General features: G+C 44.5%; 1 protein-coding gene across 7 annotated transcripts in view; it reads right to left on the bottom strand.

The window, feature by feature from the left end:
• The window catches only part of LOC127629152 (extracellular sulfatase Sulf-2-like), a 242,361-nt gene extending 215,855 nt beyond the window's left edge, over window positions 1–26,506 (bottom strand). For 6 of the 7 annotated variants that reach the window (XM_052106242.1, XM_052106241.1, XM_052106244.1 and 3 more), the window contains exon 1: window positions 26,031–26,500. The gene's annotated coding sequence lies outside the window, so the exon portion shown is untranslated. Of the gene's footprint in view, window positions 1–26,030 lie in introns of all 7 variants that reach the window. The other variant, XM_052106243.1, reaches the window with a different exon arrangement.
• Between the last annotated feature and the right edge of the window lie 798 nt (window positions 26,507–27,304).

Here is a 27,304-nt window from a genome sequence, read left to right as displayed (position 1 = left end):
TGGGGAAATTACTTTGATACTGTCTCTTCTAGCTACAAGCTACTCATAACTTAAAGTAGTTAAACTAAAATACCATCCCAGATTTGTATGACTTTCTTTCATCTGCTGAACTCAAATGAAGAATATTTCAGAAGAATAGAAGAATATTTCAGCTCTGTAGATATATACAATGCAAATTAATGGGTGCCAAATTTTTGAAGCTCCAAAAATCACATAAATCAGCAGAAATGTAATCCATAAGTCTACGGCAGTTAAATCAATGTCTTCAGAAGTGATATGATAGGTGTGAGTGAGAAATAGATCAATATTTATGTCCCTTTTCCTTCCCTTTCTCAGTCTTCTTTTTTGTTTTTGGTGATTCAAATTCTTAATGCATATCACCCATCTACTGGACAGGCAGAAGAATTGTTCAAAAGTATAAAATGACTTAAAAATGTATATTTTTCTCACCCACACCTATCATATCGCTTCAGAAGATACAGATTTAACCACTGGAGTCATATGGATTACTTTTATGATGCATTTATGTGGATTTTGGAGCGTAAAAATTATGGCACCCATTCACTTGCATTGTATGGACCTACAGAGCTGAAATATACTTCTAAAAAACATAATTTGTGTTTGCAGAAGAACAAAAGTCATACAAATCATGGCATGAGAGTGAGTAAATGATGAGAGAATTAAAATTTTTGGGTGAACGATCCCTTTAAGGCTGTGCAGGGGCTTGCAGAGTGAATGGTTACCAGAGTAACCATGGTTTTATTAGTAAACCCAAAGTCACAAAATTAGCTATGGTTACTATAGTCTAATTTCAATATTACTATAGTAAAACCATGATTTCTGCCCAAAAAATAAATACATAAAAACTTTACTACAGTCATGGTTAATATTAGGCTTGCTATAGCAAAACCATGGTTTACTTGTATACTTGATTTAAACTAATAAAACTAGAAGACCCCATATTGTGTATAACTTAATCGAAATATAGTGATAATAAGCAGCAATACTCTTAATATTTTGCTTTAAAAGCCCTTTAAAGCTGTGCAGGGCTTAAGTGAATCAATAAATAATTTATGTGAACTAGTTCATTCACATTAACCGTCCGAACAACTGACACACTAAAATTAACTGGAGTTCCCAACACTACCTATAAGTTTTATGAACTGTCCAAAATCAACCATATCACTTACAAGATTTGGAATCCCCAGTACTATTGAGAGAGATGCATATATTGAGAGAGAGAGAGAGAGAGAGAGAGAGAGAGAGAGAGAGAGAGAGAGGATGGTTTATGTGAGTGTGTTTGATTTCCATATCAGCTGTGTTCAAAATACAATATGACAAATGTAGTGTTTTGTGACACTACATGGCTACTCACTGGAAAATGTAGCTACATTATTGTGAAAAAAGCAGAATCATTGGCACACTGCTGTAAAATGTGGTCAAGTTAGTAGGGTTGCTACTTTCAGATAAATACTCAACAACACTGTTATAGTGCTACAAAATAATAATTTAAGATCTTTTATTCTTTAGGGGTGTCTCCTTTCAAAAATACACTCAAAGTTTGCAATATTATCCTCCAAGTGTTTGATGTGCTATACAGGTCTTACTCAGTAAAATAACCTCTTCATTTCGTAAAGCAGCTCTCGATATATGCATTCATTTCCTCTTAACAAACTGGGGACAGCACCATACGACACCATAAAGATATGACTAAGATCAGGTTGAAAGTGCAGCCATCAGACAGCCCGGAGAAAACCAAAACAACAATCCTACACAAGAACTTCCAGGAAACTTGGCTATTACACACACATACACACCCCCACAAACTCCTGCTGTTGAGCAAACAGAGTGTTACAGGGGTTACAAGAGCTCTTGAATACAGAGTTCCAGCTACCTGCTGTGCACTTCAATTCCTAAAAAAGACTATAGAGGAGGAAGGAGAAAAGAGGTGTCTGTCCCCCCTACCCACTTTGTGTATACCCAACAAAGCCCAATAAAACTCTTATTTCCTAAAAGCCAGGGAATCGTCTCCCTTTTTGAAAGTTGAATTCAAGGATAAAGCTTGATTTGTTCTGCCTGGGTGACCCAAAGAGCTGGCAGCGAGATGTGCCGGCCCTCTGTGTAAAAGAAGCGTGTTCAGATAGTGTTCAGACTTTGTAGCTTACAGATATAAAATTTTACTTGGCATTGCTTGCATTGAAGATTTTAGGTTCCACATTTTACACTGTGCTATGCTATAAGATTTGTCATGCCTACATGTGTTTTACGTAAGCCCATCTTTTCTTGTTAAACTGTCCTAGATCTGCCTGCATTACAAGCTTTATCTATACTTCTTTCAAGTTAATGAATTTGTGTTTGTAATATTTGTAATGGTATTTCATAATGCCAGATATAAATTTGTCTTCCCAATGGCTGTTGTTCTAATTCATAAGCTGCTAAATAACAATTGTGCCTTACAGCTATTATTTCTGCATTTACCATCACACATGTGACCTTTGAAGCAAAAATAAACAATGAACATCCTATTAATGCTAAGCAGAGGTGAACAACATACTATAACAACATTACCAAACAGCAGTTATGACAGTCATTCAGAGTGATTCACACAAATATGCTGCAGATATTACTGTAGCTTATAGAGAGAGAGAGAGAGAGAGAGAGAGAGAGAGAGAGAGAGGTTTTCTGAGGTTTAACATTTATTTAATCAATCATCACACACTTAACACTATATAAAGAACAAAGAAACAACAACAACAACAACAACATATATTTAAAAATAATTACCAATTAAATGATAAAGACTCATCTTCAAAAAGTACAAGCAAGCCAGTATTTACACACCATTTATGCACAAACTCAACCATGTTTCCTGTAGTTCTATAAAAACATATTCTACCCTTATTCTTGATTCCACTAATGCTTTAAAAAGATTTATAACATTAATAATTCGTCCTTCAAGTGCAAGTCTGCAAGTTTTCCAAATTGCTAATTTTTTTGGACCAATTATAAAATTGGCAACATTACATCGTTCCTTCTTCACTTTAGAATACCTACACCCATAAATAAAAAATGCTAAAATCAAAACCCAACCATTTGAGAATCCTTTTCAAAAATGTAAAAAAGCAACACTAACCTTAGACATTCAGTAAAAATAAAAACATGAAAGACTGTTTCATGCATATTACAAAAATGACAAGAAGGAAGAACATTCAAGTTAAATCTGGAAATAAAAACCTTAGTTGCTAACACACAGTGTAATATTCTCCATTGCAAATCTCCTGAACATTTTGGAAGGGGACTTTTATAAAGAATTCTCCAGGAGGGCACAATATCATCTGTTATAGTTATCTATAGTTTTTCTCTCCATTTTGTATCACATCTATCATGAAGACCATTAAAATAAATATTTTTTACACAGATCTGATATATCTTTTTTCCCCGCTGTTTGAAAATTCAGCCCTACTAATTTCTCAAATTTTAACAGCTTTCCAACCTGATTGGTTTCATGGCAAACCTCAGGTGATGTGCTTAATTTAGGAGAAGCTAATTGTATGGGCCCATCCTCTAAAGCACAACTGAAAAAGAGGAGGAGGAAAAGCAGCTTTCAAGCATGAAATCAACTGCTCCACTACCCTCATAGATTTCAAATCAACCTGTCTAGCAATATCTTCTGCTGATCTCCACTTTTTGTCAATCAAATGTCCCACTTTAGTGAATCCTTTCTTCATATGGATTAAAAAACAATGGTTCATCCAAGCCATAATGATCATTTTCAGACCTATACAACTTAAAAACATTCCAAGATTTTAAAACAGATGCAATTTTTTTTTACTTCAGATGTAACATTTTCATTAAAAGGTGACATCAAAAATGAATCGGTTACCTTACGTAACCTCGGTTCTCTCTAGAAGAGGGAACGAGTATTGCGTAAGCTAGCTTACGCTACGGGAAAGATTCATCTTTTCTGAGATATTGAAGCCAAAAAATTATCCTTAATTTTGTATCCATTGTCAACGCAGTGCAGCAACTGCATACCTTGAGCGGGCTAGATAGCGAGCTCATAGGTTGCTCTGCGGCAACTGCTGCAGCCTATAGACGAACTTGAGTGAATTTGCGTCCAATGACAGGTGCCCGCGCCGTCACTGCATCAAAGCCCGCCAAAATGGGCTTGGCTAGAGTGCATATAAGCGTAAGTTCGTAGGCTGGAACCCTGGTTTTCATTGAATGAAGCGAAAATCGCCGTGGCGCGAAGCACGGCCGGCTACGCAATACTCGTTCCCTCTTCTAGAGAGAACCGAGGTTACGTAAGGTAACCGATTTGTTCTCTTCACGAGAGGTTCTCTCGTATTGCGTAAGCTAACTACGCTTCACGGGAACCCATTGTCAGCGCCGTGCGTGCCAAGCATCCACTGCATGAGCCCCGGGGGTGGGGGGGACCCGGGGGAGCCCTTGTGAGTGGAGAAATAACATTTGGCCGGCAAGAGTGCGGGCCAGTGTGTGTGTAATACATAAGCACATAGTGGGAAGGAAAAGACAGAGCAGCGGTGCCGGTCTGTGTGGAATGTGTCCCATCAGTGCAGCTCACCAGGGTAGCTGTAGCGTATTAAACCGCTAGTAGTTTCGCCTGCAGGGCGGGCACTTCCAGATTGTAAAATCTGACAAAGGTGGAGGGGGAAGCCCAGCCCGCTGCCACACATATGTCGTGAATAGAAATCCCGCTGGACCATGCCCACGAGGAGGCAATGCCTCTAGTGGAGTGAGCCCTAATGCCTAACGGGCATGGCAGGTCTTTTGACGCGTACGCGGCAGCAATAGCGTCCACTATCCATCTAGACAGTGTCTGTTTCGAGGCGGCGAAACCTTTGGTGCACCCTCCCGAACGAAATAAAAAGCTGCTCAGAGCGTCTGAAAGAGGCGGAGCGCGCAGTATACAATCTCAGTGCTCTGACTGGGCAAAGGAGATTGGCGTCGCATTCGGTATCGGATGCTGGCAGCGCCGATAGGGAAATAATTTGTGCTCTGAAAGGAGTACCAATCACCTTGGGGACATAGCCGTGTCTAGGCTTTAAAATGACCTTGGAGTCACTTGGTCCAAACTCAAGACACGCAGCGCTGACAGACAGCACGTGAAGGTCTCCCACACGTTTAACTGATGACAGGGCAGTCAGAAAAACGGTTTTGAGTGAAAGGTATTTCAAATCCATGGATTGAAGTGGTTCGAAATGGGAGGCTTTCATAGCTTCGAGAACTACGGAAAGATCCCAGATAGGAACCGAAGGGGGGCGCGGGGGGTTCATCCTTCTAGCTCCCCTGAGGAAGCGGATGACCAGCTCGTTTTTTCCCAGTGACTGGCCGTGCAGGGGTTCAGCGAACGCCGCCACGTACACTTTGAGCGTGGATGGGGATCTGCCCTTATCCAGCAACTCTTTTAAAAACACGAGCAGCGACGACACCCCACATGTCCTTGGGTCCAGGTCTCTGTCGGTGCACCATTTTGAAAACACAGACCATTTGGACGCATAGAGTCTTCTCGTGGAAGGGGCTCTAGTGTGTATGATAGTGTTTATTACTCCTTCTGGCAAAGCGACGGGTAGTCGTTGATCACCCACGCGTGCAGCGCCCAGCGCTCTGGGTGGGGATGCCAGATCGTGCCGCGAGCTTGAGAGAGGAGATCTGCTCTCACTGGAATGGGCCACGGGGCTGTCAGTGACAGCTGCGTAAGCTCCGGGAACCATGTCTGATTCTCCCAGCGGGGCTATGAGGAGCACCGAGTGGCGCGTTTCCCTGATCCTCTGTATTACCTGTGGCAATAGCGAGGCGGGAGGGAAGGCGTAAAGCGGGCGGTTGGGCTAGTCCTGGGCCAGCGCGTCCTCGCTTTCGAGAAAAATACTGGGCAGTGAGAGTTCTCTTCTGGCGCTAAAGAGGTCTATCTCTGCTCTGCCGAATATGCTCCATAACTTCTGGACTGTTTGAGCGTGCAGGGACCATTCCCTGGGGAAATATTGTCTCTGGACAGTCTGTCTGGGCCGTCGTTCAGGTGGCCTGGCACGTCGCGTCGCCCTCAGCGGCGCAGGTGGCACTGGGACCAACTCAGTATGCGTTTTGTCAGATGGAAGAGGTTCCTGGATCTGACACCGCCCTGACGGTTTAGATAGGATACCACAGATCTGTTGTCTGAACGGACCAGGACGTGGTGACCCTGAATGACCGGGAGGAAGCACACGAGTGCGTACTCGACCTCTATCATTTCCAGACAATTTATGTGAAGGAGCTTTTCCTGAACTGCCCATAGGCCAAAAACCGGAGAGCCCTCGCAGACCGCGCCCCAACCCGTGTTGGACGCGTCTGTCGAGATGACTTTTCGGTGAGATACAGCTCCCATCGTCACTCCCCGCTGATACCATTCGGCCACTGCCCAGGGCTGCAGAGCTGAGATACAGGTCTGAGTCACTCTGATCGGCTGGCGGCCCGTGGCCCAAGCCCGGCGAGACACGCGGGTGTTTAGCCAATGCTGAAGCGGGCGCATGCACAGTAAGCCCAGCTGAAGTACTGCTGCGGCTGAGGCCATGTAACCTAGCATTCTCTGAAATTTTTTCAGAGGCGTGAGGCTGTTCATCTGAAAGGACGCGGCTAGTCGCTGAACACGCCGCGCTCGCAGTGTAGATAAGAGAGCCGTCATCGCCATGGAGTCTAGTTCTATTCCAAGGAAGGAAATTGCCTGACTGGGCTGTAGTGAGCTCTTGGTCCAATTGACTGCAAGACCCAAACTGTTCAGATGACTGAGGAGAACTGTCCTGTGAGACAGAAGCTCCGTATGTGACTGTGCCAAAATCAGCCAATCGTCCAAATAGTTCAGAATTCGCAAGCCCTGACTCCGCAGGGGTGCGAGCGCCGCATCCATGCACTTCGTGAAAGTACGGGTGCTAAAGACAGGCCGAACGGAAGGACGGTGTATTGATAAACCTGGCCGTCGAGGCGAATCTCAAGAATGGCCTGTGACGGGGATTTATCTGAATCTGAAAGTAGGCATCTTTCAGATCGAGAGAAATAAACCAGTCCCCCTGGCGCACATGCGCGAGGAGTTTCCTGATTGTAAGCATTTTGAACGGTCTCTTTGCGAGCACCTTGTTCAAAACCCTGAGATCTAATATTGGTCTGAGGCCGCCATCTTTCTTGGGGACAAGAAAATAACGGCTGTAAAACCCCGACAGGCTGTTCTGTGAGTGACTTCCCGATTGAAGTGAATGGGGAAAGAGTCACATCTGTGAAGTGATGCGCGAGCATAGTCACGGGCATGGGACTTACATACAGAGAGGTGTTTGCTGGCCGTGTGACAGAGCGGGCAGAGAAGGGGCGCGCGCACGGATTTGTGGGCGCGTTTATTGACTAACACTCGAGCTGGCTGTGCCTGCTTTATGTGAGTGGGCTCTGATAGGGACACGGGAAGTGTAATGCTTGTGTGTAGGGGTGAACACTGGATTGTGGGCACATTTTCTACACATAAGATTTCTTTGGGTCGCCGTGAAAACGGCATTTGAGTGCAGGCAAGTGGGCAGTATCACTTGTTGGCTGCTGAATCCACCACTGCAGTAGCCTGAGAGAAGGCGACTGACAGGGGGCGAAGCTTTGACGGTGGTCTGGCCGCGGTGGGACTGAGCCATCATTTCCTTAACAAAGCTAGGAGGACTTCGGTTGCTCAGGTTTCAACGCAATCTTAGGCCGAGGCGGTCTGCGGCGGCTGTCTGAGCGCATTCTAGGGCGGCCGCCCTGTCGACGCTGAGAAGTCTGGCTTTGCTGAGCTGGGCGCTGTGAAGAGGCTCGTGCAGGAGGCTGGTCACGTGGGCGGCCTGCAGAGGAGCTAAGCTGACGAGGCAGGAAGAGATTCATGGCTTGGGTGGCTTTCTGGACTTCAAAAGCGGTCAACAATGCCACTCACCGCGGAACCGAAGAGACCGGACAGAGAGAGCGGCGTTGAGGAACGTGGAGCGCTCAGCTTCTCCCATATCGGCTAGTGTTAGCCATAGGTGTCTCGGTCATAGTCAGCGTGGCCATGCACTTCCCTAGGGCTTGAGCTGCAGCTTTGGTGGCGCTGAAGGGCGATATCCGTCGCGCTCCTTAGATCTGAAACAGCCTCTGGGTGCCTACCTTTCTCATCCCATTCTCGGAGAAGGTCCGCTTGGATGATCTGTAAAGCGGCCATGGAATGCAGAGCAGATGCGGCTTGGCCGGCGGCGGCATAGGCGCGGCCAACAGAGGCGGAAGTAGTTCTGCAGGCCTTAGACGGGAGCACTGGCTTAGACCGCCATCTCGCGGAGGGCGGGCAAAGGTGTGCTGCTACCGAATCCTCGACCGGGGGGATGGAAGAGTAGCCCCTCTCGGTGGCGCCGTCCACCAGAGCAAGAGAGGTGGAGACGTGGGATTGGTTCCTGGCCGAGAGAGGCGCGTTCCACGATTTAGAGAGCTTGGCGTGGAGTTCCGGCAGGAAGGGCGCGGCCGGCTCTGAAGAAAGCAGCCGTCGAGTCTGTTGGGAGCCTGCTCAGAGGGCGGTGACCACTCGAGCCCGAGGCGGTCAACAGCCTGTGTGAGGAAGTGCGTTAGTTCTTCCTCGACTCCGGCGTGGGTCCTGCTGGATTCCTGGGCCGAGGAGGAGGCTTGGGAGCCTGACCACTCCTCGCTGTCCGAAGCCATGATGTAACAGCAGCCCTTATCCTCCGCCTCGTCATCCAAGATGGCAACAGTGCGGCCGCTCGGCGGCAACTGCGCGTCCCGGGAGGGTGGGGAGGGTGAAAGCGAGGCTCGAGGGAGAGGCTCCGGCGAAGTAGTCGCTTCTAACACCGGTTCCGGCAGCCTTTGGGAGTGGCACTTCTTTCTGCATGGTGAAACGAAAGGTGGCGCGGCGGCTTCGGTTTTGAGTGCTTCGAGTCGAGCCCGCAGGGTCGACATCGGAAGCTCCTCGCAAAGGTCGCATCCGCCGTCAGCGAGGGCGAGCTCTGCATGTTCCAGTCCCAGGCAGAGAGCGCCAGATGAGGTGGCGGTCTCCGCGCTGAGAGGCGCTGCATGAGGCGCAGGTGGTGCGAGGCATCTTAAAAAGACGCTCGTTGCTCTTTTTGTGAAGTTCAGCTGAGGAACTTGCTTGCTCTAAAATGGATACGTCGCCGGATGGCGTAGCTCGCAGGACGGCTGAAGGTGGCGAAGACGGCCGGCTTCTTCGAGCTGTCCAAGCTTGCTAGATGCCCCTCGAGCGGCAGCGTGGCTTCTGCAGTTCAGAGATGCGAAGAGCTTTGCTGAATAGATGAAAATCAGGGTTCCAGCCTCACGAACTTACGCTTATATGCACTCTAGCCACGCCCATTTTGGCGGGCTTTGATGCAGTGACGGCGTGGCGCCTGTCATTGGACGCAAGTTCACTCAAGTTCGATCTATAGGCTGCAGCAGTTGCCGCAGAGCAACCTATGAGCTCGCTAGCTAGCCCGCTCAAGGTATGCAGTTGCTGCACTGCGTTGACAATGGATACAAAATTAAGGATAATTTTTTGGCTTCAATATCTCAGAAAAGATTAATCTTTCCCGTAGCGTAAGCTAGCTTACGCAATACGAGAGAACCTCTCGTAAGAGAACAATTGCTTATCAAGCTCAACACCACAAATAGATTTTAATATAGCTAACCCAAATGACACCCAAAGAATAAAGTCTGTAGAGAAAAGTAGTCTCTGGGCAGATTTTAGTCTCATAGCTTTGACCTTAGCAGATAGCTCTATCAGTCCTTGTCTTTCTTCATTTACTGGCAGATATAAAATACCAGAAGCAAGCCAGTGGAAACCATCCCAGAAAAAATCAAACAAAAACTTTCTGTAGGTTTTGTAGTAGTTCTTTGGGGGGTCAATGACAGTTAAACGATTCCATAGCATGGATGCTGCTAAATTATTTGCAACAAAGAACCCTCCCTCTATAAGACAATTGAGGAAGAATCCGTCTGTTATGATGTGGGGAGTCAGGAGAAGGCAGACGGGAGGTTTGGATCCAAACGCTGTTTATTTTACAAGCAAAAGGGAAGGACACAAAACACAGGAGCAAATAAAAGGTCCATGATGGGAAAAGGAAACTAAAATACTGGATAATACACAGACGGGGTGCAGGTAGCGAACATCCACGAAGGGTAAGGAGATCCTCGAACGGGTTAACAGCGGGGAACAAGAACAGCAGGGTAATCCTCGGACGAACGAGAACAGCAAGGAAACATTAACTGTGGAAAGCAGGGAGAGTGGTTAGCGAAGAACATGTAACGTCAACGAACGACAAAGGAAAGGGAAAACAAGCGGGTTTAAATAGACAGACATGGTGTTTGAACCAAAATAACAAACAGGTGCGGACAATAACACAGAGACAGCGGTGAAGAGTGAAACAGAAAGCACGGGACAGACAACAAGGGATCGTGACATGGAACGTGATAAGTGAAACAGAAAACACGGGACAGACAACAAGGGATCGTAACACCGTCTCCACTTCTGCAAGAGACCAGCTACTTTTTCACAGAGACCTTCCCAACTTTTCTGCATATATTTTTCTGTTCTGAGAAAAATCACCAGCACTTTAAACGCCTCTAAACTCCAAGAGCAGTGCTGGGGAAGCTTTGGAAAGGCTCTTTCCCCCCACTTGACTAATAACAAAGAGGTACTTTTTTGCCAGTTAATTCGAGCTGAGGAGGCTTTTTCATAGGTCTCAAGGGCCATTTCCAGGTTGCACTCCTCATTTGATCTAAAAATCACTATAACATCGTCTGCATAAGCACTGAGTTTAAAATAACTTGTGATTCTAGGTAAGTGCAACTGATAACTAATTTGATTAGCTATGAACCAAAACTGGGCCAATATCAGAAACTCTGTAGTTTCTGAAGCCTGAAGTAGTAAACGGTCAGCAGAGAACAGACAACACAAAACAGGTAAGTTTTAAAAATATATTATACAAAATTATAAAACAATTATTTACATTCCCTGCCTACCTAAGCTGGCTTCCTGAGTGCACAGGCACACAATAAAGGGACCCAAAATAAACGTCTCTTTGTGAAATTTTTCCAAACAGAGTTAAACAAATTAAAGTTGCTTCCTTTTGAGTCCATGAAAGTTCTTGGTGTGTGTGTGTGTTTCTTGAAGTATGTATGTTCTTCTCACTACCCGGGTAGGTTTACGTGTGATCTTATCTGAATCTCAAATGAAGGAACAGGATAATGATGGCTCCAAAAATGCCACGGCTGGCCCCACCAGGCTCTTGGTCCGTTCACTGTCGACTTCTGCGTTTGGCTCGCCACTGACCGCCAGGGTCAGATTCAGATGATCTCTCTCTCTCTCTAAAAAAAAACAATCGGAGGTATCTTGAGGAGCTCACAGAGTCATGCGGCTCAATTCACTCTCTCACAGCTTTCAACCAGTCCTTGATGCTTTCTCGCAACGTCTCCACCGGAAGAAAGGAAAAGTGAGTGTTGCTAGAAAATTCGCGCCACCCTCAGGCAGAGTAGAGAATTGCACTCCAGTAACCTTGTGTGGGTTACATTCTCCCCTCCAAACCTATGCACGTCCCTGTGCATGGCAATGTTTAAACAGTTATCACTGGAGGGGACAGATCAGGGGAATGAACTGACACAATACTCTCACTTATGATGTCATTCCAGACAGTAGTCAGCCCTTGGAAGAATGACTTCACCACTGTGACTAAGGGGGTTCCCAGTTATTATATCAAGAATTATATCATTATGTGAGGACTGATCAACTTCTCTTGGGTCACTACGAGTGTTCTGGCGTGCGACGCTCGAGTGGTTTAGGTTGTGCACACTCTTCTGTTATTACATGGAGGAACCCACATGGAAGCAAGAGGTCTCGATGCAGCGTGAGCCAGGGGCCTTCTCCGGTCTCTGGTTTTACTCTATAGACGGGGAGGTCTCCAGCTTTCCTCATTACCACATGGACAGTGGACTCCCATTTATCAGCGAGCTTGTGCTTTCCACGAATACGTACATTCCTGACAAGTACTCTGTCTCCAATGTCCAGAGCAGAAGGAGTCACACGCTTGTCGAACCTTGTTTTGTTCTTTTCAGCTACTTTGGCAGCACTCCTTGTAGCTATTTTGTAGCTCTCCTCGAGGTGGGATTTGAGGTGCTTTACGTATTGGAAGTGTGACTTCTGTTGCTCTTCTTTGACAGGTAAGCCGAATGCAAGGTTGACCGGCAGGCGGGGCTGGCGTCCGAACATTAGCTCATACGGTGTGAACCCAGTCACTTCATTCTGGTACAATTGTACACATGGACCAAAGGCTTCACGAAGTCCTTCCAGCATGACTTATACTGGTTTTCCAGAGTGCCAAGCATGTCTAACAGAGTGCGGTTAAAACGGTCCACTGGGTTGCCCCTTGGGTGGTACGGAGTTGTTCGTATTTTCTTTATGCCTGCGACTTCACACAGTTCTTTGATTAGCCGCGACTCAAAATCAGGACCTTGGTCGCTGTGCAGTTTCTCTGGAATACCATAATGGACGATGAAGTTGTCCCATAAGCACTTTTCAACCGTTTGAGCCTTTTGTTTTGGTGTTGGGATAGCCACTGCGTATTTTGTGAAGTGATCTGTGATCACGAGAATGTCCTTATGTGTTACTTCTGTCCGGTTCAGTGGACAAGAAGTCCATGCAGACCAGTTCAAGCGGTCGTGTTGTCATTATGTTCACTAAAGGTGCTGTCCTCTCAGGTAAGGTTTTTCCTGAGTATGTAGGTAAGAGGATTGCTGTCGGTGACTACTGTGAACTGGTTGCCATAGAGGTAGTCATTGAACTTCTCTGTTACAGACCATTTCAGCACTAAAAACGCGAGCTTGTGAGCTGGATAGTGGGACTCACTACGTGATAACCCTCTGCTTGCGTAGGCGATGACACACAGCTGTCCCTCCTGCTCCTGATATAAGGCCGCTCCGAGGCCGGTGGAACTTGCATCCGTGTGAAGGATGTAAAGAAGTGAAGGATTTGCGAAGGCCAGAACTGGGGACTTTGTCAACTTGCCGATGATCATCTCAAATGCCTGTTGGGAGGCGGGAGTCCAGCGGATCAGAAATGGTTATTTGGGGTGGTAGTATTGGCCACTCCTTTCCTTGGACTTTGGATGCTTCCCTAGAGGTGGGTAGCCAGATGTTAAGTCATTCAGGGGTTTCATTATACTTGAATAGCCTTTGATGAACTTCCTATAATACCCACAGAATCCGAGGAAGGCTTTCAACTCTTTTAGATGCTGAGAGACTGGCCAGGTCTTTAGCGCTGCAATATTTTCCGGATCGGTCTCCACTCCCTGCTCAGAGAACATATGCCCCAAGTACCAGACTGAGGACTGAAAGAATCAAAATTTTTCTGGGGACAGCTTGAGCCCATACTCCTTCAGGCGGTCGAGAACCTTGGTGAGTCTGGCTTCATGATCTTCTAAAGTTTTCGAGAAGACTATCAAGTCATCCAGGAAAACGACAACTTCCTTTAAGTTCATGTCTCCCATGCACTTTTCCATCAGTCTCTGAAAGGTACTTGGGGCGTTTGTCACTCCCTGAGGCATGCGATTAAACTCCCAGAAACCAAGTGGGCATACGAAGGCGGTCTTTGGCTTGTCAATCTTGTCAACTTCGATCTGATAGTAGCCAGACTTTAGCGTCCTCGCTGAACCACTTGGAACCAGAGAGTGCTGTGAAGGTTCCATCCATCCTCGGAAGTGCATAAGCGTCTTTCACCGTCTGCATGTTCAGTTTCCTGTAGTCAATACAGAGGCGTACCTGGCCATTCTTCTTCCTGACTACAACGATTGGGGAGGAGAATGGAGACTCACTTTCACGAATCACCCCAGCATCGAGAAGCTCTTGAAGATGTCAACGAACAGCTTCTACGTCGTGTGGGTGTATCGGCCGAGCTCGGAGTTTGAATGGTGTTTCATCAGACAGTTTGATGCGATGCTTGAATTTGTCTGTCCTTCCAAAATCAGTGTAGTTCTAGGCGAAGACCTCAGGCATGCTGTTCAATTTTCGAGTAATTCTGTCTTTCCATTCCGGAGGGACCAGGGACTCATCAAAGTCAAAGGCTAGGTCAGCTGCCTTGGAGCGTTCTGGTTCAGATGGCTTGGTCACACTCTGTTTTTGAGACAGAATGGTCTGGATTGCACCGAGCTCAGCAATCATACTCTTAGCTGGGATAATAATGTCATTTTCTGACTCATTTGAGACCACAACTGGTAGTCTGCCTGGCTGTCTGCTTGGTAGATCAATGAAAAAAGTCTTTACTAGCAGCCCTCCAGGCAGAGAAGATGATGAATGGTATTCCATGATGACAGACCTCTCAGTATGGAACCCTTTAACTGATGCCACTCCCTCCAGAACAACTGTTCCTCCAGCTGGAATGAGTTTTCTGTCTCTGCCTTGCATCCTCACCAGTCCGATGTTACTGTCATGGCTTTGTTCCTGTCGCAGTTGAAGTACTTTCAGCACCGTCCTGTAGCTGTTCTGGACAGGATTGTAGCTTGCTGGGCTTTTCTCTCTGCACATACCATACACTACATCAAGTGTGTTTGTACCAATCAGTATCTGGTACCCTGAAGTACCGCTGTCTGGAACAACCAAGGCCAATGTTGGGACTTCATATTCAGCTCCAAGGAACTGTTCTGGGAAGTGATTGTGACTTCAACATATCCAAGGTAGGGCACAGGTTGACCATTGGCCCCTTAAACTTCCAGAAGGTTATAGAGTGGTTCGATCTGTTGCTTAGGTAGGTATTCGTCATAGAAAGACTTGGTGACTGTGATTACTTGCGAACCTGTGTCAAGGAGACAGCTGAACTGTTTTCCCTGGATGGTAACTTGGCCTGTAATTTTTGTGGCGGAGTAGAGAATTGCACTCCAGTAACCTTGTGTGGGTTACATTAACAGTTACCATCTCTGAAGTAGAAGGCCCTACTGTTGAGATTCCACCAAGTTGGCATCTCAGAACATTTAGCAATGGATCAATGGCAATAGCATATAAAATGCCTGACATAATGCCTACATCCTTGCCGTATGCCCCTGTTGATTGAGAAAGGTCTTGTGAGCGAACCATACATTTTTAAGATACTATATATCATTATACAATAACTTAACATAGGAAATAAATGAAGAACCAAATCCAAAAACTTCAAAACACTTAAAAAGAAACCCATGATCAACACGACCAAAAGCTTTTTCTTGGTCCAGAGATAAAAATCCTACATTAAGATTATTGTCTCTGGCAAAAGAAATCAGATCACACATTAAAAACATATTATCAAATATTGTGCATTTAGGAATACAATATGACTGGTCAACGTGAATTAATTTAGATACGTAAAGTTTTAATCTGTTGGTTAATGCTTTGGAGAGTATTTTATAGTCAATTCCAAGCAGAGACACTGACCGCCAGTTTCATATATCCCCAAGATCACCTTTCTTGGGTAACAGGGTAATCACTGCTCTCCGTAGACTCACCGGTAAAGTGCCTCTCAAAACAACTCAAAACACTCAAAAAAACTGAGAACAAGTCTTTTCCAATGACTGGCCAAAATTGCTCATAGAATTCTGTAGTTAATCCATCCAAACCCAGAGCCTTGCCTGAAGACAGATCTATAATGGCTGCAGTCAATTCGTTCAAATGCAATGGTTGATCGTGTTTAGAATGATCTTTTACCGTCAGATGAGGAAGATCTCGGAGAAGTGTGTCTGTTATTTCTCCATCACATGGTTCCGCTCTATAGAGATTTTCATAAAACGGCAAAGCATAAGCAAATATCTCATGTTCTTCAGTCGTTTCTCTCCCTTCTGGAAGTTTCATACAACTAAAAGTTTTCCTATCTGCACTTTTCTTCTCCAAACTGAAAAAGAAGGATGTTGAAGAATCCATACAATTAAAAGACATAAACCTTGCAGAAATCAGAGTCTCTTTGGCTTTTTCTTCTAGAAGGTTCCGGAGAAAATGTTTTCTTGTCTCATTTTGTTTTCAAGAATAATCCGGTTATGTGCAGAATACTTCTGACAGAAAAGTTTTACTTGAACTTTACCAATGTCCCACCATTGGCTCAGGGACTTATACACAAATCATGCACAAAATTGTGATCCTGTAACAGCCTATTACTGAAACGCCAGTAAGGACATTTAAAAGTGCTCTGTGCTGAAGTGACAGTGACAGACATACATTCTTTGTGTAAAATGCATACAGCACATGCGTTGATATTACAGGTACATTTCAGTGAAGGAACTTTAACCTCACGTGACCCCGCGTCCTTCTGTGTATACTGTGTATTTTGTCTTTGCTACATGCTATGCATTATTTTATTTTATTTAAACTGACTGATCTCAGTTCAGGACACTTTGGGCTGTCAGTAAAGGGTTACAATTTTGAGTCATGTGACAAAACATTATGCTGCCGATCTCAGCAGAGTTTGACTTTGGGAGAAACACCAACTTAAACTACATCTGGTAATTACAATATTGCTATAGTAAAACCATGATTTCTGCCAAAAAACAAAACAAAACAAAACAAATCTTTACTACAGTTATGGTTAATATTTAATATTTGGCTTGAAATAGTAAAACCAGTTCATTTTCATAAGGGTAAAGCAAATAGGGTGACAACAATAAATTTAACATGATAAACTAATAAAACTAGAAAACCCCCTTATTGTGTATAATTTAATCTAATATAGTGATAATAAGCAGCAATACACTTAATATTTAGCTTTAAAAACCTTTTAAGGTGAATCAATAAATAATTTATGTGAACTAGTTCATTCACATGAACCGTCCGAACAAACCGACTCACTAAAATTAACATGAGTTCCCAACACTAACTATAATTACTTTTGACATTGTGACCTGTTTCAGTCAAAAGACAAGACCCTAGATTCATGTGATGTGCCATTTTAAAAATGTAAGCAATTTATCACCACAAACGGCATGCTGTTCAATGTCCAATGACGTGGACTGAAGGGCCATTTTTCCTTTAGAAATCCTATACTTTCCTATGCATTCACTCATAAAATCCTACCAAAAGTTCAGTTTCAGGCTGCAGATGATGCTTTCACCCCTCAACATGGTTGGCAGACATGGGACAATGGTAATCAATACACAGATTCAGACTTTATTATGTATAATTTTGTTTTAACATGGTTGGCAATGACTGGATGATGCTGTTGATTACTTGGAATCAGAATGAATTATGCTAATTTCTAATTAGTAAAATGCACTGGCTATCAATTGTTTGTTTGATAGTTTAAAGAGAGAACATTGGAGTTTTGTTGCCAAAGTAAAAAACAAAACAAAACTTTGTAACTTAAAAGTCAAATCGTCAAATAATTTTTATTTGGATAGGTTTTTATTTGAGCTTTTCCCACTACACGTAGTTCCAATGCTTCTTTACAGAAAATCAGGGATAATATCTGTAACATCTTAAAAACGTGAATAACCAACATTCCTCAAACATAATAAACAATTTGCTTTAAACAGAAAATCGGACTTTCTATAGCTTGGTGTTATTTAAAATTTCAAAACATAGTCCCGCTGTCACCATATGAGGACATACAGTTTTAGGAAAACTATTTGCTCTAATATACTGTATTTACTGTATTTATTTTTGTATTAATTTATTATAATTATTATTATTGCATGTTTATAAGAGGCTACTAGTTATAAATCAAGATGGGAAATGAAAAATGCACACAGCAGTCATGCTCAGGTCTCAGAAGTTTAAAGGAATAGTTCACCTAAAATTATTATGATATTCACAGTCAGAACACTTAGTCACGTGGAAGACCTTTTTGACACAATTGAGTGATTTCTTAGCATTAAAGTGTGCACTGCCATTTAAAGAAAAAAAAATCATAACATATTTTAAAATATCTCCTTTAAAGTACTCAAGCATAGGAGAATCAACTGCATGGGAATAACAGAGAGAGAGAGAAGATGAGCATGTGGGATTAGATGGATGGAAAAATAGAGCAAGAGACCCTATAAACACACAAACACTGAGTTTGCTTCTTTACACATATTTCTCTGCTTTGACATCTATCCATCTTTTGATATGTAACTTGCTCGTTATCTTGTTTTAGATTTCACACTCGTTAATTCTTCTCCTCAGATGACCTCCTAGTTAATTTGTCCATTTGCGTCAGCATGATTGAGTCTTCTCTCTTTAAATATTTAACATGTTTTTGCTGGTAGTGTTCACTGCCAGAGGTGTACTCTGAGTACATGAGTATGTGTGTATGTGTTTTACAGTTCACAGTTTTGCTCGAAAGCAAAAGCATTTTTTTTGCTAGAAAACTTAGCAGCCATTACATACTGCTGCAGCATTATGCATAAATCTTAACAGAAATCTTTTGAAAATGAACGTATAAGCATGTCTACACATGAACTATGGAAATCTAGACTGTATAAACAAGTTGTTACTGACTTCCTTTTGCAGTAGTTCAAACACTGACTCATGTGCACACCTTTCAATGCAAACACAGTGATAATACCAAAATTCTTGATTACTGATTACTTTTTGACCAGCTTCTATTAGCTGTGCAATATATATATATATATATTTTTTTAAAAATAATAATATCACAATCCTCCTTCATACATTTTACATTCATAAATTTCAGTGTTCAAAAACATCTAGGTTACTAGTGTAATCCCCGTTCCATGAAGGAGGGAACGAGATGTTGTGTCGATTGTAGTGACACAAGGGGCTTCTTTTGGGAGCCTCGGATACCTCTGAATATGAAAAAGGCCAATGCCAAACTGGCGAACAGAATTTGCATGTCCCACCCCCGGACATATGGGTATAAAAGGCGGAGATTGTGCATTTGTTCAGTCAGGTTCTTCACTGAGGAGCCGAGAATAAGGTTCGGCCATTAAAGCGGCTTGGTTCAGTGTTGTGGCAAGGGGGACACAACATCTCCTTCCCTCCATCAGGGACCAGGGGTTACACTAGTAACCTAGACATTCCCCTTCTGTCACTCACTCTACGTTGTGTCGATTGTAGTGACACAAGGTGTCCCTATTCAATAGTGCCACCTACACTGAACCGTGTTACCTGATTTGCTGATGCTGGTGCAGCAAGCTGTAGCGTGCCAAAGGAGCATGAACATCAGACTGCATGTAACCCTCCCAATGCCCCACTAATACATCATATTGTTTTTATTAGGTTCCCAGCATTTGACCAAGGATTCCCTTGAGGGGTAGGAACAAGTGACGTGGCAAGCATGGGAGCAGGCCGTGCCAGCCACTGCCTTTTCCTCTCTATGTTTCTCCTCACAGAGTGTTAGATGCGGCTGGGGCCATCTAGCAATAACACACATCGGGGAAGGCGTTCTTTTCCAGTCCTATTCTTTCAGGGGGGAAATACCCCAAGGAGACCACATCCTGCCCAGGCTGGGGGGAGGTGAATATGTGGCAAATATGTCACATGGGTTTTCAGGCCACATGTAGAAGTGGCACGGTGGTAGATCCTACCACACGAGGGAGGAGTTGCAACAAACACGGCGACGGGGGGGCAGAGGGGACTGCCCAAGGGAGATGCGGGTCTGCCAGCAGGAGGACCGTACTGCAGAAAATACACAGAGGGGGATTAATCCATGATGGCCAAACCCTGTGGAGCACCTATTCCAGTACAGAGCAGTTAGTACCCATAGTGGGTCTGGTCGGGAACTTGAATTCATAGACCAGAGGGCTAGGGAAGAAAGACATCTAGGGAGCGTGAGTTTAGTGGACTCACTTGGGAATAAAAGCGCACGTGTTCACCTCAGTGGAGGGTAAAGGTGCTAGTGCAAGCGGTACACCTGGTCAGTCGACCTGACAAAACATGTGATGAAACTGACTAAACCCAGAGATTGTAGAATCTCGCAAAGATATTGGGTGTTGTCCAGCCCACTGCTCTACAAATGTCTGCTAGAGAGGTGCCGTTGACCAGTGCCCATGAGGAAGCCACACTTCTTGTTGAGTGTGCTCGAACCCGCAAGGCGGCGGGCACGGCCTGGGTCTGATAGGCCAGTGCGATGCCGTTGACTACCCAGTGGGCAAGCCTCTGTTTGTAGACAGCGTTCCCTTTCCACTGTCCGCCAAAGCAAACAAAGAGCTGATCAGAGAGTCTAAAGCTATGTGTGTGGTCCAAATAGGTACGTGAAGCATGTACCGGACACAGCAACGATAAGGCTGGGTCTGCCTCCTCTCGGGCAGCACTTGCAGGTTCACTACCTGGTCCCTGAAAGGGGTCATAGGAACCTTGGGCACATAGCCCAGTCGAGGTCTTAAGATGACATGAGCATCTGCCGGACCGAACTCCAGGCAAGTGTCGCTAACAGAGAATGCTTGCAGGACTCCAAACCTCTTGATGGAAGTGAGCGCAATCCGGAGGGCCATCTTCTGGGAGAGGGCACTTAGCTCGACTGATTGTAGAGGCTTGATGTGGGTTCTCTGGAGGCCCGTAAGGACCACGGTGAGATCCCATAAGGGGAACATGCATGGCCTGGGAGGGTTCAACCTCTGGGCACCTCTTAGAAACCTGATGATCAGGTCATGCTTTCCTATGGACTAACTGTCCACCACATCAAGGTGGGCCGCTATAGCAGCAACATATACATTTAAGGTGGAGGGGTACAGCCACCCCTAAAGCTTTCCCTGTAGGAATGAGAGCACTGACATGACTGCGCACCTCTGCGGGTCTTCAGATTGGGAAGAACACCAATTTGCGAACAGGCACCGCATTAGGGCGTAAAGCTGCCTGGTGGAGGGAGCTCTGGCTTGGTTGATGGTGTCTACGACAGCTGGCGGTAGACAACTCAGATCTTCCACATCCCATCCAGGGGTCAGATGTGGAGGTTCCAGAGGTCTGGGAGCGGATGCCAGATGGTGCCCCATCTCTGAGATAGAAGGTCTTTCCTCTATTGTCGTGAGGAGTGTAAGATCCGAGAACCAAGTCTGGGTGGGCCAGTAAAGGGCCACTAGAGTGATTTGTTCCTCGTCCTCCCTGACCTTGCACAGCACCTGTGCAAGTAGGCTCACGGAGGGAAATGCGTACTTGCGCAGCCCCCCGGGTCCAGCTGTGTCCCAATGCATCTGTCCCGAGGGGACTTGCTTCCAACCTGAGGGAGTACCAGAGCGGGCAATGGGAGTTTTCTTGGGAAGCAAACAGGTCTACCTGTGCTTTGCCATAATGGTCCCAGATCATCTGCAACCCAACCCTGTTTGGAGGCATCTGTGGTGACCACGATGCACCTGGACACCTGCTGCAGGAAGGGTTAGTGTGGGGCAAAATCGAGACGTGAAAGTACGCGTACTTCAGGTCTACCGCTGCGAACCAATCTTGATGCCAGACGCATGTTAGAATGTGTTTTTGCATGAACATCTTGAACGGGAGTTTGTGCAGAGCCCGGTTGAGAACTCGCAAGTCCAAGATTGGCCTCAACACACCTCCTTTTTGGGTACGATGAAGTAAGGGCTGTAAAAACTCTTCTCCATCTCGGCTGGAGGGACAGGCTCTATCGCACCCTTTTACAAAAGGGTAGCGATTTCCGCTCGCAAGGCGCTGGCTTTTTCGCCGTGCACTGAGTTGGTGCAGATGTCACTGAAACGGACGGACACCTGGCGAACTGAATCGTGTAGCTGAGTCGGAAGGTCCTGGCCAGCAAGCATGAAGGGTTGGAAAGCATAAGCTACGTGTCCAAGTTCTGCGTGAGGGGCACTAAAGAATGATGTGACTGAGGAGGAGGCCCTAGTGAGGCATTCTCTGGACTCATCAGAACTGGCCGGCCGGGGTTGTGAACGCTGTATAGACGTGGACGTGGAGATGAAGTTTCTATGTCCAGAGTGCCACTTCGTCTGTAAGGTTTTGTTGCCGGGGCACGTGAGCACGATGGCACCAACGGAGACATCAGACTGGCCGTGAGGCGAGCCGGTCTCACGTCAAGCCTGGACGGAAGCAATTGAGCCTGTTGGGGGGTGGGTGGTTCGTGGGGCGATGGTGGGGGCGGCTGGAGTGGCGTTTCCCTTGAGAAAGGAAAGCTGCGACCGCAACAATGCCATTTCATGGTTCTCGCAATGAGTACATGAACCATCCACAAACGATGCCTCGGCGTGATCGTGACCCAGACACACAAGGCAGCGCCTATGGCAGTCAGAAGAGGAGAGCTATCTGCCGCATCTAGGATCAATGCAAAGGTGGAAGGGCATCTTGATGAAGATGTGTCTTTAAAAGATGTTCGATGCCAATGCGTTAACTCTTTTAGAGAAAACGATACTCTTTTAGAGGAGTTTAGAGAGTTCTTTTAGAAAACTGTCGAAGCGCCCAGGGGTGTGGACTTCACTGGCGTGCAGAGGAGGGAGAAAGCCACTGGCAATGGACTGTAGATCCAACAGGAAAGCTCTCTTTTAGAAGTGAGTGGAACAGAAGTGAGATTTTCAGCTCGCTGAACACACACAACTGCTAGGCTCCGAAGAAAGAATCTGAACAGATGCATGACCCCAGCCTTTTATACACGTATGTCCGGAGGCGGGACATGCAAATTCTGTTTTCCAATTTGGCATTGACCTTTTTCATATTCAGAGGTATCCGAGGCTCCCGAAAGAAGCCCCTTGTGTCACTGCAATCGACACAACGTCGAGTGAGTGACAGAAGGGGAACACATTTTTGGAGGGAAAATGTCTAAGCAAAAGTGAAAGATGAAAGTGTCAGTTATTTCTTAATGCTTCTTTGTTTTACATATTCTGTATAAATCTTATGGTTTGCTTTTACTATGATTGTCTGTGATTTTTGGAGATTTAAAGTGTTGATCACCATTCACTTACAGTACATTGTATGGACCAATTGAGATATTCTTCTAAAAATCTTAAATTGTGTTCTTCTGAAGAAATAAAGTCATACACATCTGGTATGGCATGAGAGTGAGTAAAATGATGAAAGAACTATCCCTTTAAGGACTATTCCGGGTTCAATACAAGTTCAATCCACAGCTTTTGTGGCATAATGTTGATTACCACAAAGAATGATAATATTGACTTGTTAAAAAAAGCGAAATTTAAGGTTACAGTGAGACACTTACAATGGAAGTGAATGGGGCACATATTTAAAAAGCACTTACATTAATACTTCTTTATTTTACAACAGCGTTACATCATCATGGAAACAATGTTGTAAAATTGAACACAATTTACACTAAAATCATGTTAACACACACGCCCCATTTAAATTCCATTGTAAGTGCCTCACTGTAACCCAATGTGTGTGATATATCAGTGGCCTTTTTACAGTAAGTGTGCTTGTGTGAGCAATTAGACGCAGTGGTAACAGCAGTTGAGGAATTCAGTCCAGGCAAGAGCAAATGCTAGTTGAAAGTGATTCTGTGAACATATGACTAGAATGTGTGCTCTCAAAAACAACAAAATAATGAGCGATACAGAAAGATAGAATTTCACAAAAAGACAAAATTATTGTGAAAACCCTAACTTGGGAATGGAAAAAATAAACTATTCAGAGTTTGGAGGAAAAAAAAAAGGGAGGACAGGAGGATAAAGCAGTAAGTGTGCGTGCCTGTGGATGTATATTCACAATCTTGTCATTCTTTACGGGTAAACAGAGGCACACAGCATGTCACATGCTGTCTCAGACAGTGGAAAGGTCAAAGTTCAAACATGAGCTGTGTGAATGACCTTGATACAACATTCCCATCTCTTTGACTAAAAACTTTTATGGGACAAGTTATTGAGTCCTTTCATTCTGAAACCTTTTGCCAAGAATGGCATATACAAAACATATTCCCTTCACACACACATACTTCCACACCCTTCATTTTCTTACCTTGACTTCTTGTTATCAGCTTGAGTAATTAGCAGAATAAAAAACCTGAGGTTCATAAAATGAATTCCACCACTCTTGGCCCAAACATACTTAATGAAAGTCAAACATCTACCTAATTGAAATGGCTGGAATCTCTCTTTATACTATGTTATCATAAAGACGAAAACTGAAAGCGTAAGGGATGTGAAAAAGTATGTATATTTCAAATCGACAGTTTGCCTAGATTGTCTGGATGACTAGTTAACTTATTTGTCTTTGGTATCTCCATGGATATACTCTTTAGTATAGGGGCAAAACAGGAAGATAGGAGAAATAGAGCAGAAAAGAAAAGATAACAAAAGAGAGAGAGAGAGAGAGGGGTAACTCGAGCAAGAACTACAAATCTGCTGGCCCCTCCTTACCACCTGTCAAAATCGTGGGAATTATATAACCAAATATAAGCAGACCATGTAAACATCGGCTAGGCCATCGCAGGCTAACTACAGATTCCCAATGTCAACATGGCACTCAACAACACAGTGCCAAGGTAAAGATACAGACACCACCTCTCAGACAGCTGCATCTCCACCAAGAAACACTTCTCAAAAAGCACTTGTTGAGCCATGCTGGTACATTCATTAGAAACATAAATAATCTGTTGTCAGCTAATTTAGATGAAGGTTTGGTTTGATGATGGCATTGCTTCCTTAGTTTCTTCCACTTTCTTTAAAAAAATTAAAAATAAATAACTGGTGGTTTTTGCTGGCTCAGCAAGTCTTGTTAGCTAAATATAGCCCGTTCTAAAGCAACTCAATACAAAATTTTATATGCAGTGTTTCCTGCACTGCTATTCAGAGCGGCTTGGGGCAGCTACTGCGCCATGGCAAAAGAAAAAAGTGAATGTGATGAAATACAGAATGGGTTCTACAAAATAATGCCCAAAAAATAAACAGGCAACACATTTAGCTATTGCATTGTCCTTACTGATTGCACTCAACAACTAATATTAAGCATGAAGGATGACATGGTTTTTACTAAAAGACTTGCAAATCAGTCTTGAACTCAATAGTTTGTTAAATTCTAGGGTCGGAAACCTTTTTGACATGAAGAGCCATTTTTATTTTCCTTTTTAATCAGTGCAAAAACTTTTGCACAAAAGAATTAGACATTTTTGTCAAATCTTCTCAGAAATAAGCCTACAGATATGTTTCTGTGTGTGTTTGGTCATGATTTCCCTTAATCATGTAGTTTTGAAAATCTCAAATACTGAGAGCAATCTCTTCTTATTTAAATCAAGTGTTGTTCTTAAAGCAAAAAGCTACAAATAATAAAAGAAAATGTAGTCTGTGATTAACCGACAGTGAAGCGCTTCCTGAATTGCGTATATAGTTTGCATGCGCGTGTCTGTTGACACCATAATATTTCATAGTTTTATTATTGTGCTATTATTCTTAAATGTGTAAAATAAGAACATTTATAATACAGGATGAGTATGCAAGTCCAAACTTTTAGAGACTGGTAGAGTATGCCACATAAATTAAATAGTTATTTTGTTGTACATAGTTAGGACCAATTATTGCCTAAACTCCTGTAGGGAACTCCTGTATGTGTGAAATGGAAAAACATACAAGCATGACACTTAAATTGTTACGCTCCACTTTGGAAAGTGAGCTGTGTTTTTGTGTTCTCTATTCCTGCGTCAGAATGTCTCAGAACTATCATCGCCAAATGTAATCTCTTTGAGACATGAGTGTGTCTGACGAGGGAACAGGGTGTAACTGCGTCCCTCCCTTTCTTTCTGAAACACAGCAGTCAGTCAATCAGTCCATCAGTGAATTAATAATAACACCCACGCACCCACATACACGCACACAAGCACACATTTACATAGAAATTGACATGTGTACTTTATACACAGTGAAGCGTGCCAAGTCAACACACGCAAGTGCTCCTGTAAGAATGAGAAATTTATGGGAAGGTAAAACGAGAGAAAGGGAGGGGGAGAGAACCTGTAATTGCAACTGTGGAACGTGGGATTGCCGCACTACAGTTCTTCTTTGGAACTCCCAGTGTGGGGTTACACCAGCTGAGCGAAAGATAGATAGAGTTTGAGAGAGAGAGAGAGAGAGAGAGATAGTTAGAGTTTGAGAGAGAGAGAGAGAGAGAGAGAGAGAGAGAAAATAGAATGTGTCACAGGAGCCTACCTCTGGCACAGCTGCAGGGGAAGCAGGTGGCGATTTGTCCCCTTCTGTCCTGCAGCAACCAGCAACTCGGTCTGGCAAAGGAAAGAGGAATTGAGGGGGTCAGTGTCCCGGTCACGGTGCACGTCTCCTCTTCTTCTGTCTTGATATGTCTGTTTGTCTCCTGTTGCACTGTGATTACCGCATGGCTGTTAAGTTGGTCAAACTTTCAAGTGTCTGTCAACACAGAAATGAGAGTGAGAAAGGCTCGACGGAAAGTTTTAAAAGGGAGGAGGTAAAAAAGTTTGAATTAAAGTGGTTTCAATTTCCTCTTCCTTGCGCTCTCTCTCTCTCACTCTCACTCTCACTCTCTCTCTCTCTCTCTCTCTCTCGCTCTCTCTCTCGCTCTCTGGTGTGTGGTGTTCGAGCTGTACCAGAAGCAGTGAGCGAGCTGAACCGGGACAGCAAGAGCCATCTGTAAAAACATGCCTGCCTTTTTCTTTACTCACATTCTCCCTCAATCGCAGAGCGGCAGAGTAAGGGGGAGGGGGTGGGGGTGAAGGGAGGAGGGAGTCAGAGAAAGAGAGTGGCTGTACTGCACGCTGGTACCCAATCTGAACACACAAACACATACATGGGGAAACACAGGCGGAGCTTGCAGACAGAGAGGGTGAAAAGGGAGAGCTTGGTTTCAATGTGCAGTATTCATGGTTATTCATGTGGACGCTACCTTCTGGACTTAATAGTGTGTGTTAGCCAGAGGAGCAGAGGTTCAGAAACAGCTTTGACTGCACACACTCACAAACACTGCAATTACATACAGTCAACTAACTTCTAACAGTACAGAGCAGGGGTTCCTCAACTTTCTCGGGCCACACAACCATGTATTATTCTCTTTTAGCTATGGCATTTATTTGCTGTTTATCACTAAAACAATTTGGACAGATTCTCTTAGAAATACCTGTTATCTTTAATAATAACAGGGCAGTGGTGGCTCAGTGGTTGAGGCTCAGGGTTACTGACCAGAAGGACGGGGGTTCAAGCCCCAGCACCACCAAGATGCCACTGTTGGGCCCTTGAGCAAGGCCCTTAACCCTATCTGCTCCAGGGGTGCTGTATCATGGCTGACTCTGCACTCTGACCCCAGCTTAGCTGGGATATGTGAAAACTAATAAATTTCACTGTATATATGCAAAAAACTGTGTGTATAATGTGTGACCACAATAAAGGATTCTTCTTCTTCTAACATAAAATTCCCCTTCTGTCACTCTCTCCACGTTGTGTCGGAGAAGCGACAC

Source organism: Xyrauchen texanus, chromosome 35, assembly GCF_025860055.1.
Source record: "Xyrauchen texanus isolate HMW12.3.18 chromosome 35, RBS_HiC_50CHRs, whole genome shotgun sequence".
Classification (NCBI taxonomy): domain Eukaryota; kingdom Metazoa; phylum Chordata; class Actinopteri; order Cypriniformes; family Catostomidae; genus Xyrauchen; species Xyrauchen texanus.
Note: the sequence above shows the minus strand (reverse complement) of the source record. Positions and strands in the feature narration are given on the sequence as shown.